Here is a 12,319-nt window from a genome sequence, read left to right as displayed (position 1 = left end):
TCCTTCTTTATTGCTAAAGCAAACTCTTCCGTTGAATTGAACCTCAGTGCAACTTAGTGCTAGTAGCTGTGTCATGCAGTATCATTGAGATGGATGGCATGTAGTGTGAACTGAATCCAATGCTTGGTGAAATTAATTTCAGGGAAGTGCTGGATGGTGCCAGTTTTAACCAAGTACCAGATTGAGGTTGTTAATTTGGATCTTGCACCTAATCTCTTCAGTTCATTCTTAGCACCCATGGATGCAGAGACACTTCTGGAGCTGGATAGTGCTGGCGAGTTGTCTACGGTATTCAATCTTAACAAGAGCTCAGCACCAGCAGATTCCATAGCAGAGCCTTTTTTTTCATCCAGTCTTTTCTTTGTAGTGCTTATTTTTCTTGTTTGTTTTAGCTTTCTAGTTTATTGTGCTGCAGGCAAGACAGGTGCAGCACTCAGCTTTTGTAAATATAATTACAGAACCCAACACAAGTACTGCAATTATTTGCATCATGATCAGACAAGATATTTTATACATATTTCATATCCATAGGTCATGGAGAATGGACCATTATAATCTTTACACAACTTGAAATTATCCATTCAAAAATAAATTAGAAAGCCAAGGACAGAAAGAGATTCCCCTTCCCTCACCTAAGTATTTTCCACTTCTTCCTTTACATTTGTTGTTTTTAGAAAAGGGAAGGGCAGAATAAGCAGAAATTTTGGTTGAAACTTTATTTACCCAAGGGAAAAGGCTAACCTAATTATTTCTTGCAGTCAGCTCCAAGAGTTGATGTAGTGGGCTTTGCTATCTTCTGTAACCTTTTTTTGCTGAATGTATCAATGGGTATAAAAAAAAGAAACCCACAGCATTGGCTTTCATTATTCATGAACATACTTGAGATATTACTTTAGGAAATTTAAGTAAAATCATGCAAATATTGACTGCTACAACTAGACTAATGTCAGAATACATGTAGATAGGCAGTCTTACTAAAATGTTCCTTCATCCTTCCCACAACCTTGAAGCATTTCATGATCACTCAGCTGGACAGGCAATAGTGAAACAAGCCTCCAGACAGCAATTACAATAACAAAACAATGTACAAGCCTCTAGACAAAAGCGGGAAAAGAAACGTGCCCAACATCGCCCTCAACCTGATGACCACCTTTGTGTGCAGTTGCATCAAGCATTGCGTAGACCCTCGGTATGCAAACACCAAGTGTCACTACGTGCTGAGGTTCTACCTGTCCCCGGTGTTGCAAAGGATGGGTTTGGTCACGCTGCCGCGGAATGCTCCAAGTAGTTGGACCGTGCCGTACCACCTGTCCCTCGTGGAAAAATTTATGCAGAGAAACACCTCTGACCACAAGTCCATCAGGCAGTGGTCGGCACGTAACGTCCTAGAGGCCCTGCGGGAAAAGGAGAGGGTGGATCCTGTTGGCTGGTTCCCCGAGCAGACCGTCAAAGTCACTTGGCAGAATGCCTCATCGCCAGAACTTTCCAACAAGCACCAAGATATAGCTTGGCTAGTGGTGAGAAAGGCCCTCCCAGTCAGATCCTTCCTACGTGCCAGAAGTCTCACGCATGTTGACCTCGAGGTTGCTGTGGTGGGGAAGAGATCATTGTTCACATCCTTGTGGAATGTGCCTTTGCAAAGAGGGTCTGGAGAGAGATGCAGTGGTTTTTGTCGAGGTTCATCCCGAGCAGTGCTATGACACAAGACTTTGTGCTCTATGGGCTGCTCCCAGGGATACACACTGAGTCAAACATCAACTGCAGCTGGAGGATCATCAACTTGGTGAAAGACGCTTTTTGGTCTGCCCGAAACTCGTTGGTCTTCCAGTGCAAAGAGTTGTCCCCAACCGAGTGTTGCAGACTGGCACATTCCAAGGTCCAGGACTACGTGCTGAGGGACGCACTAAAGCTTGGGGCAGCTGCCGCAAAGACGCAATGGGGAAAGGTGACTGTCTAAGACCTTTCTGCCATAGTGCACCGAGGGACTGGGAACTGTATAGGCCCCTCGGGCTGTACGACTCACAATAAATGTATGTAATGAACCATAAATGTATTAAATTGTATTGAAGCACCTCAGAGTGCAACATGATGTATGTCGATAACTCCAATCCCATTGCACTGACTGTCTGTAATGACCATATTGAAATTACTGTAATATTCATTGATTGTGTTGAAGCACCTCATGATCCATGTGTAAAAGTTGAATCCGATTGCACTTTTTGTGATGGCCATTTAGAAATGTTTTGTAATGTTTTATGATTAAAGCATTTTTTTTTAAATTACAACAACAAAACTGACATTCCAACCCTTTTTATACTGGCAAAAAAGGAATTTTAAAAACACATCTGATACAACTCCTTTTTAATGCTGAAAACATTTCAGATCCAAAAAACTAGCCAACAGTGGCAGCTCCATACCAAGGAAAATTTTAGGGCAACTAGCATTCAGTCAACATAAAGTTATGACTAGAGACCCCACCTCTAGATATCTAGTTTCATAACATGGGTGGCCTAAGGCTAACTGTACCTTCACTAGCCCCCAAAGATAGGTTGCAAATTAGTTTGTCTTCAAGTTTCACTCTAAAAAGGAGCATATAAAGGCAGCATTTGGTTTCTTCTCTCTCTCAAATTCCTGACCTCTGCCAAAACAGTGGGGATGAATTGAATTGCAGCCATAATGAGAAAACAACTAAAGTAACTCAAATATCAAAATTCTCTCCTAAAAACACCAGCTGTGTCAATGCCTAAAATATGTAATGAGATACTTGAAGTTTACTTTTCCATATAATTTTGGTTCAACATACTGTGTATCCATTCAATACCTTCTTACACATCAACATAAAACTAGACATTTTTCTGGTACGTCATTTGACTTCAGAAGAAATGCGCGTGCGATTGAAAATCAATCTCTGATGCAGTTAATTTACTTTTCAAATAATTGTCTTAATTCTGTTGTATTGTTTAATCAAACTCTATGAACTTTTCATTCTGTTACACAGTACCTTATCCGTAAGTATTGGGCATTTCTATTTAGTCACAAAGTCACATCATCATGACAGTGACTAAGAAGCTTTTGTTCTAACACAATATTAATAGGCCCTCAGTTACAAGTTCCTCTTAACTACCATGGGTATTACAGCATAGTAATGTTACTGGATTAGTAATCCAGAGGTCTGACAAAGATCTGGAAGGATTAATTCAAACCCACCACAGCACCTGAGAAATTTAAAAATAAATAAATCTGGAATTAAAAACCTATTAACAGTAACAGTGACCAGGAAACTTCCAGATTGTCAAAACCTAGCTGGTTTACTGCTGTCTTTTAGGGAAGGAAATCTGCCATCGTTACCCAATCTAGCCTATATGTGACTCCAGAGTCCAGTTTAGTCTTAACTGCCCTATGAAACAGCCTAGCAAACAACTCAAGTTGTATTAAATCGTTACAAAAAAGCCTAGGAATCAAACTGGTCAAATCAACTAGCATTAACCTAGGCACTGGACATGACAAAGGTATAACTTGTCCAGTTGGCCCTGCAAAGTCCTCCTCACTGACAAATGGAGATTTGTGCTAAAATTAGAAAGCTGTCCCACAGACTAGTGCAACAGCCTAACATAGTCATACTCACAGAATCAAACTTTTTAGCCAATGTCTCAGGTGCCATCACCATTCTAGGGTATGTGCTGGCCAACCAGCAAGGCAAGCGCACCAGAGGCGATTGCGCTGTCAGAGGGAGTGGCACTGGGAGTACTCAACATTGACTCTGGATCCCATAAGGTATCACGTCAAACATTTTGATCATCTCCTGCTGATTAAAACCCCTAAAACCAAAAACAAGGGATAAGCCTACATGAATTCATCCTCACCAATCTACCTGTCCTAGATGTTTCTGTCCAAGATAGTACTGGTAGCAGCAGCCACCACACAGTCCTCGTGGAGAAAAAGTCCCATCTTCACACTGAGGATGCCCTCCATAGCATTTAACGGAACTACCTCCATGTGAAATGGGATTGATTCAGAACAGGTCTAGCAGCTCAAAATTGGGGATTCACGCAGCATGTTAGGCCATCAGTGGTAGATCTGTATTCCATCTCATGGTCTGGCATATATCTCTTAATTTATGGTTATCAAAAAAACACAGAATCAACCCTTGTTCATGACAACACAGGACCACATGCGTGTCAAACAGTGGAAGCAACATGTTATTGAGAGAGCTAAACAATCCAACAACGAGCGGATTAGATCAAAACTCTCCAGTCTGATAGATCCAGTCGTGAATGGTAGTGAACAATTAAACAACTAATCGGAGGAGGAGACTCAAAGAATATCCCCACCCTCGATGATGACAGGGCACACATGAATGCAAAAGACAAGGCTGAACCGGTTGCAACCATCTTCAGCCAGAAGTGTCGGTGGATGATCTAATTCAGACTCCTCCTGAGGGCCGCACCATCACAGCTGTCACTCTGGTTAAGGCAAAGGCTACGGGCTCTGACAACATTTGGCTGTAACGCAATGGACTTGTACTCCAGAACCAGCCGTGCCTCTAGCCAAACTCTTCCAATACAACTACAACACTGGCATCTACCCGACAATGTGGAAAATTGCCCAGGTATGTCCTATCAACAAGCAGCAGAATAAATCTAACCCAGTCAATTAGCACCATAAGACCATAAGACATAGGAGCAGAAATTAGGCCATTCGGCCCATTGAGTCTGTTCCGCCATTCAATCATGGCTGATAAGTTTCTCAACCCCATTCTCCCGCCTTCCCCCCGTATCCTTTGATCCCCTTACCAATCAAGAACCTATCTATCTCGGTCTTAAATACACTCAATGACCTGGCCTCCACAGCCTTCTGTGGCAATGAATTCCACAGATTCACCACTCTCTGGCTAAAGAAGTTTCTCCTCATCTCTGTTCTAAAAACTCTTCCCTTTACTCTGAGGCTGTGCCCTTAGGTCCTAGTCTCTCCAACTAATGGAAGCATCTTCCCCACGTCTACTCTATCCAGGCCTTTCAGTATTCTGTAAGTTTCAATCAGATCCCCCCTCATCCTTCTAAACTCCATCGAGTATAGACCCAGAGTCCTCAAACGTTCCTCATATGTTAAGCCTTTCATTCTTGGGATTATTCTCGTGAACCTCCTCTGGACCCTCTCCAGGGCCAGCACATCCTTCCTGAGATACGGGGCCCAAAATTGCTCACAATATTCTAAATGTGGTCTGACCAGAGCCTCAGCAGCACATCCCTGCTTTTATATTCTAGTCCTCTTGAAATAAATGCACCCTTTCAATCTACTCTCGTTCATTAGCAAAGTGATGAAAGGAGTGCTATCAGGCTCACCAATGTTCAGTTTGGGTTCTTCCAGGACTGAGCTCCAGAACTTATAGCCTTGGCTCAAAAATGGACAAAAGAGCCGAATTTCATAGGTGAGGTGAAAGCAACTCCCTTTTCATCAAGACAGCCTTTGTCCAAGAGTGGCGTCAAGTTTCCCCGAGTAAAATTGAAGTCAACGGAATTGGGAGGAAAACTCTCCACTGCCTAGAATCATATATAGCACAAAGGAAGATGGTGTGGTTGTTGCCGATCAATCATCTCAGCCTCAGGAGTCCCTCAGGGCAGTGTCCTAGCATCACCCATCTTCACTAAGCTGCAACATTAATGACTTTCCCTCCATCATAAAGTCAGAAGTGGGATATTTACTGGATTATTGAAGTGTTCAATGCCATTTGAAAATCCTCAGGTGATGAAGCACTCTGTGCCAGCAGGCAGCAAGATCTGTACAACATTCACCTTTGGGCTGACAAGTGGCAATTAACATCTACGCCACAGAAGCATCAGGCAATTACCATCTCCAGCAAGAGAGAATCTAGCCATCTTGCCTTGACATTCAATGGCATTACCATTGCTGAATCCCCCACTATCAACATCCTGGGGGATTACCATTCACCAGAAACTGAACTGGACCAGCCATATAAATACTGTTGCTACAAAAACAGGTCAGAGGCTGGGAATTCTGCAGACAGTAACTCACCTCCTGACTCCCAAAAGCCTGTCCACCATCTACGAGTCCAGAGCGTGATGGAACACCCTCCACGTTCCTGGATAACGGCAGCATCAACAACACTCAAGCTGCTCAATGCTATCCAAGATAAAGCACCTGCTTCATTGGCACCCCATCCACCTCCTTAAACATTCAGTCCCTCCACTACTGGCACACGGTGGCAGCAATGTGTACTAAAAGATGCACCAAAGCAACTTACCAAGGCTAATTTGATGGCATCTTCCAAACAAATGGCCTCTACCACCTAGAAGAACAAGGGCAGCAAGCACATGGCAATACCACCACCTGCAAGTGTAACATCATCCTGGCTTGGAAATGTGCTGTTTCTCCATAGCAGCTGGGACAAAATCCCGGAACTCTCTAGCCACACTGTGGGAGTACCTTCACCACACGGTTCAAGAAGGCAGCTCATCATGTGCTGATCAAGGACAATTAGGAATGATCAATGATTACTGGCTCGGCCCTTGATGCCCGCATCCTCTTAGATGAATAAATAAAAATGCTTTTCTTCACAAGATAAAATATAACTAGTGAGGGAAACTATTCAGCCCATCTTAGTTTATCCATACAAGAAAAACTCAAAGTTCCAATTTCTGCAACCAGTGGCAGTTTAATGATTCCAAGATTTCAACTTCAACTACCGTGTCTGGAAGTACATTCCATTTCTCAATATGTAATAAACTTCCTTTTATCAGTCCTGAACATGCTTTTCACTTGTTTGAGCTTGTCACCTCATCCTTCTACAATTGTGAGAGTAATTTTGCAGATTACTTTATCTATATTTTCTGTTTTCACTACTTTGTATACCTCTACAAGTAAACCTCTCAGACACCTGCTTTCCATATTTCTCCACTCTCTCCTAATAATTCAAACCTCTCCTACACAAACGATCAGCCTTGTTGTTCTTTTCAGCACCGACGCCAAATGCTTGCATGTCTTCCTGGTGTCTCTGAGGCCAGGGGTGAACACAGTAACCTAGGGCCAGTTTAACCATAAGATTGCTGCTCTGCCTTGTTTGGACACGTGTTGAGTCTCCCAAGACTGCTCTCTCTCTTTCAGTGTTATCCACAGCTATATAAACACCATTTAAGGGGCATGAGTGTCAGCCTAATTTAGTCTTCTACATGCAGTACTTGCACACATTAAATTTCTGCCCATTCACATATTGTCCCAATCATATTTTCATTTCTAGCTGCTTTAATTGATTCCACTGCTCCTAATTTGGTATCATCTATAAATCGGACCAATTTGCACTGCATTTCTGAGTTCAAGTCATTGACAATCTAGAAACACCAAAGTTGTAAATGACGAGCTGAAAATAACTATTATATTTGAGAGTGCACACCCTTGTGTTTTGTTTCACCAGAAATATAGGATTAGTCAGTAGGTTATGTGCATACATACAATTAACTATTTCTCTTTTCCTTTACAAATAGCAGTGGCATTGCTACTATATTCTTAGCTTTTGTAAAATACTGGTAAACAAGCTACTTATTTACTCCACTTATGAGGAAAAAATAGGTGATTCTGTATTTCTTCAGTTCAGCAATTGAACAGTTTGTAAAATATGTACAGGCATTTTCATTTTAAGTATAACATTTTTGATTGTTTCTTTTAAATCTAATTAGAACCATCAGAAGCATAAAAACCACTTCAATCCCACTCGATGATTTCTGTAATTGGCACAAAACATTTGAGGCAGGGTATGGATCCGTGTTCACAATTTCACCACATGTTGAGTTATTCACCTGAGCCTCCTACTTTTACTGTCAAAAAGGAAATGAATCCTGGAGCATCTCTAGACCACCTTTGATGAGGTGAGATGAAGTTAGGGTGGGAGGAGCATCATGTGGACCAAGCACCAGCACAGATCAGTTGGGCCAAATGGTTTGCTTCTGGGCCATAAATTAAACGTAGCTGAATATGCCTCACAGTATTAAAGAATAGAACTACTGCATCAGAACTCCAGAAATTAGGTTCCAGTCCATCCTCTTGGCAGAAGATTGTGTGTGACATAGGCAGGAAAAATAGCAAAAGATAATTACCAGCAATTCAAAAGTTCACAGTTTTCTACCCCACATCTAAGTATTAAATTCCTTATCTGCCATTCATTTTTTCCTTCTCTTAGTAATGATCATGCCAGGCAACTGACTGCCTTATGATTGAGGGGGTCAGGTTGAATGCACTTCTAATGTTTACTCCACTCATGAGAACGTGCTTGCCTATCATCTCCTTACAGCAGCATGGCTGAGACCATGGGCCAAATTTTCGCTCCTGAGTCAGGAGCGCAGAGCCTGAAACATTCCTGAGCTTGCTAACCTGACTCAGCAAAAAGTGCTACAGATGTTCGACTTTTCTTTTCAGGGACTGAGGGTGTTAACAGGTCAGGCCCACTGACCCCGCAAACAGTGAGAAGACAGCCACAGGGGCTGTCGGGTGCAGAGACAAGCTGCTTAAAAGGCCTGCCTCAGTGATCTGGGATTTAATACCAGCTGTAACAAAAACACAAACAAAAAACAGCCCTCAATTCTCACACCCTCTCATCTCCACATGCCCTGTCCATGCCAACTCATGCCACCTCATGCCCCCCACCCATCCCTTAAGGCCCCTGATATCCTCCATACTAACCTATGCCCCCTACCCACCCCCATGGCCCTTTATACCCCTAAACCAACTTAGTGCCAACTCATGCCAAATTATGACCCCCACCCACCAACCTTTGCCTATAATACCCTCCATGTGAATTCACCTAATATCCACCACAAGCAGACCTCAAGAGCCATGCTGAGATGAAATAGAACAAAGTTCTAAATGTCTATTCATGACTTCAGTATTTAAAACAAAACACTTTCATTGATAAAAACCTATTCAATACATTTAAATTCCTTCAAATATTTAATCCCTTGTGAAAACACACATTTGTGTTCGCATCCCCACATCAAAGACTTGAAACTATCAAATTGTGAATTTACAAGCCCCCGCACAGTGATAATGGTAGGTTTTGGCATCAGTCATGCAGCACTAATTCTGTAATGATAACCCTCAGGCTTATATCAACAGACAGCTTAGTGAGATTGCAAGAACTGATGCTTTTCAACTGCTGAGTGTGTTTTTCCAAAAATTTAAAGAGCTTGGGGATTTAAATGCCTTGACAGCTTGACAGTCCCACTGAGTCCATTTTTACGCACATTCATGCCTAACTTTAACAATCACAAGAGGTACCTGACCTTTCCCAAAAGGACACCTGGACTTCTCCAAATAACTCCTGAAGATTTAGATCTTTTGCTGAAATGTCTAAAGCCCACGAATTGTGTTTTGGACATCCCACTAATGAAAACTGGATCTGTTTGAAGGCAGCTGCACTTTTACATGTGCAGCTACCTCCATGAACCATAGATGTGCCAACCACAGCCTGCTCCATTCCCCACCACTTCCCCTCCATGGCAAAAATGTTGGCTTCCAGGTTTGTGGGTGGAACTTCTGGAATCAGGCAAACATTTGGCTAAGTTGGCGGCCCTTTCCATCCCGGCAAAAATTTAGGCCTAGGGATGTAAATAAGTTGATAAAGTCAAATCTGTGTCCTTGTACTTGTACTGTAAATCAGATTAGAGTGAATGGAGCCACAGGTGCACCTGCTTGCATATTTGCAAAGCACTTTACAAAATCCAAGGAATGCAAAACCTTTACTCTCTTTTCAGATGCAAAAATCACGATGAGGTCGCCTAGGAAATAACACTGACCTCTGAAAAATCATGCTGCTGGTCATTCTACAGCAGTACTTTCATAGGTGTGTCCAAAATCCAGATGGTCCACCAGGGAATCTCAGCATATTGTGACCATACAATCTGTCCATGTGAGACCTGGGTATACCATGTACTGCGAGTACTGAGGAATTTGCATTCTACACAGTGGTCTTTCTTTCACCCTTGATCAGCCTTTGGGCATTTGGTTTGTGGTGCATACTCCACACAACTTAGTCTAAAAATGGCAATCAGGGGTCTCTGTATATCAGGAGGAAAAAACAATTCCTATAATAATAGCACTTTTCTTTTGGGTAGCTGACACTGTTTGGTAAATTAGTACAGGAGGTTCCTCAGAATAAAGCCATTAATACAGGCGATTCCAAATATAAGATTTTGGAAACTGCTGGATTGCTGACTAGCTGCTATCGCAAAGAATCTCCAAACTGGGGTATTAATTTCATTACTGAAGTATAAATCAAAAGGTGGTGAAGTACATCGCTATTCCAACATGTTGTGCAATGGAGTGGTCCCACAAGGAATGATCTCTGCCATAATTCGTTCACAGGATTTGTGTTCCGCTGACTGGGCCAGCATTTATTGTCCATCCCTAGTTGCCCTTGAGAAGGTGGTGGCGAACTGCCTTCTTAAACCACTGCAGTCCATGTGGTGTAGGTACACCCACAGTGCTGTTAGAAAGGGAGTTCCAGGATTTTGACCCAGTAACAGTCAAGGAATGGCAGTATATTTCCAAGTCAGGATGGTGAGTGATTTAGAAGGGAACTTCCAGGTGGTGGTGTTTCCATCCATCTGCTGCCCTTGTCCTTCTAGATGGTAGTGGTCATGGGTTTGGAAGGTGCTAAGGAGCCTTGGTAAATTCCTCTAGTGCATCTTGTAGATGGTACACACTGCTGGTACTGTGAATCTGTGGTGGAGGGAGTGAATGTTTGTGGATGTGCTGCCAATCAAGTGGACTGCTTTGTCCTGGATGATGTCAAGCTTCTTGAATGTTGTGGGAACTGCACTCATCCAGGCATGTGGGGAGTATTCCACTGACTTGTGCCTTGTAGATGGTGGACAGGCTTTGGGGAGTTAGGAGGTGAGTTACTTGTTGCAGGGTTCCTAGCCTCTGGCCTGCTCTTATAGCCACAGTATTTATATGGCTAGTCCAGTTCAGTTTCTGGTCAATGGTAACACCCAGGATGTTGATAGTGGGAGATTCAGTGATGGTAATGCTATTGAACATCAAGGGGCGATGGTTAGATCCCCTCCTGTTGGAGATGATCATTGCCTGGCACTTGTGTCACGTGAATGTTACTTGCCACTTGTCAGCCCAAACCTGGATATTGTCCAGCTCTTGCTGCATTTGAACATGGACTGCTTCAGTATCTGAGGAGTTGCAAATGGTGCTGAACATTGCACACAATCAGCGAACATCCCCACTTCTGACCTTACAATTTACAAGCCATGATCAATTTCCATTTTTAGACTACACTCGAAGTCAAAATTGAATTGTCCATTATATTCACAGTTTATGACTAACCATACCAGCACCTGGACTGTTGGACTTGCAAATCATTGTAAACATAGGTCATGTTTACACAGTATACAAATAATTATTCCAATGAGAATATTTAATATGCATAGGAGCTGTAACAATATGTTACACAGGGACAATATACTTTTGCAGCTGATTTAACTTCAGTCAAAATAGAGGTCAAGGAAAAGGAAGCTAAAAACTTGAACTTCTGAACCAGTGTGGCAGAACTGTAGGATGGCTCAATCAGCAGGTTATGGGAAAGGTACGAGCAGAGCTTCAAAGTTCAAGAAAGAAAATTGACAGAACTGATTTTTCAGTGTAGCTCATCCTATTAATTCAAATGACTTAGTATAAATTTTCTATCAGATTTTTTTCATGCAAAAATTAGCTCCTGTACTATATTATTTATATTGTTTAGTTTGAATTACTGGGAGCAGTTTGTAGCACAATCTCGCACCAATAAAGTGGCTTTTGGAAAAGAAACTATTTACTTAAAAAGAACAATGTGAATTTTTAAATCTTACATCCTTTTCAAAAAAATTGGCAACATGTTGCCTGAAAACATTTATATTTTATTCCCCATTACATACAGCTAAATTGCAGCTATAGCCTTACTTGCAATAATGTTCAGTAAATTCAATTCATCATCCTCCAAAAGTCAACCAAACACATTACTCTTTTGGGTTCACAATCGAATACAGTATTCGCCCCATTACTGATATATCTAAAGTAAATACAGCTCACAATGATCATCCTACTCCAAATGCATGGCTTCCAAAAATTCCAATGATGTTAGAAAAACTAAAACTTTTAGCATCGCTATTATAATTAACCACACTAAGAGTCCAAACTTACATGGCACTACCTCCTGCATTCACACAATCTCAACACACTGGGCCAGATTTTATTGTCTCTGAAAATCACGAAACAATTTACCATAAACAGACAGGAGTGCTTGCATACTTCCAGATGTCAA

General features: G+C 42.0%; 1 protein-coding gene across 4 annotated transcripts in view; it reads right to left on the bottom strand.

The window, feature by feature from the left end:
* The window catches only part of LOC144678974 (inactive ubiquitin thioesterase OTULINL-like), a 56,516-nt gene that overhangs the window by 31,984 nt on the left and 12,213 nt on the right, over positions 1-12,319 (bottom strand). The window contains exon 1 of one of the 4 annotated variants that reach the window (XM_078539122.1): positions 3,626-3,780. The exons of the other annotated variants lie outside the window; for them this stretch is intronic. The gene's annotated coding sequence lies outside the window, so the exon portion shown is untranslated. Of the gene's footprint in view, positions 1-3,625; positions 3,781-12,319 lie in introns of those variants that run through there. 4 annotated transcript variants of the gene reach the window in all.

The sequence above is a fragment of the Cetorhinus maximus genome, chromosome 3, assembly GCF_964194155.1.
Source record: "Cetorhinus maximus chromosome 3, sCetMax3.hap1.1, whole genome shotgun sequence".
NCBI classification, from domain to species: domain Eukaryota; kingdom Metazoa; phylum Chordata; class Chondrichthyes; order Lamniformes; family Cetorhinidae; genus Cetorhinus; species Cetorhinus maximus.
Note: the sequence above shows the minus strand (reverse complement) of the source record. Positions and strands in the feature narration are given on the sequence as shown.